This window comes from Doryrhamphus excisus, linkage group LG4, assembly GCF_037039965.1.
Source record: "Doryrhamphus excisus strain RoL-2023G ecotype Guam linkage group LG4, RoL_Dexc_Guam_v1.1, whole genome shotgun sequence".
Classification (NCBI taxonomy): domain Eukaryota; kingdom Metazoa; phylum Chordata; class Actinopteri; order Syngnathiformes; family Syngnathidae; genus Doryrhamphus; species Doryrhamphus excisus.
The window spans coordinates 15,485,435-15,486,014 of NC_136360.1; positions in this window are offsets into that span (position 1 = coordinate 15,485,435).

The following is a 580-nucleotide window of genomic DNA, read 5'->3' on the forward strand; positions in this document are numbered from 1 at the left end:
CGTACTGATATTTTGTAGTGACTTTATTTTTTTTAGTAGTCAGTTTCACTCCTGACGTTAGCAGAAATGAAAGCAGTTGGCTGTGCTATCACAACATCCAGTAGATGTACGAGTACACTATCTGTATCTGTTCATCAAAATGATCTATATCCCTATTCGTGATGGCAGTGGGCGGGCTATTCAAAGGGAGTGGGTGTGGAAATGGGCGGGGCTTAATCAGCACATTATTTGAAGTCTGACATTGAATTGGGTTGATCAGAAGTTGCTATATGTGTTATTTATTATTCAGCTCTATGTGCGTGTGTTTATATTGATCATTGACTTTGTTCTTTCATTCGTTCAGTTCACCAAGTAACTTTAGCTACAAAGCCAACCTAATAGAGCGAGCTGAAGAAAACTAAAGAGGCACTCTTCCCAAATGCACCGTGAAGCCGTGTGGCTTCCGCCGTCCCGGGAGGCGGGCTCTGTATGAGATTGGCCAATCACAGAGCGCGAGGGGTGAATAGTAATAGTTTTCTTCGAACGCCAATAACAATGATAATGACAAAATGTACGCGTTTCTTGCTCGTATCCGGCAAAA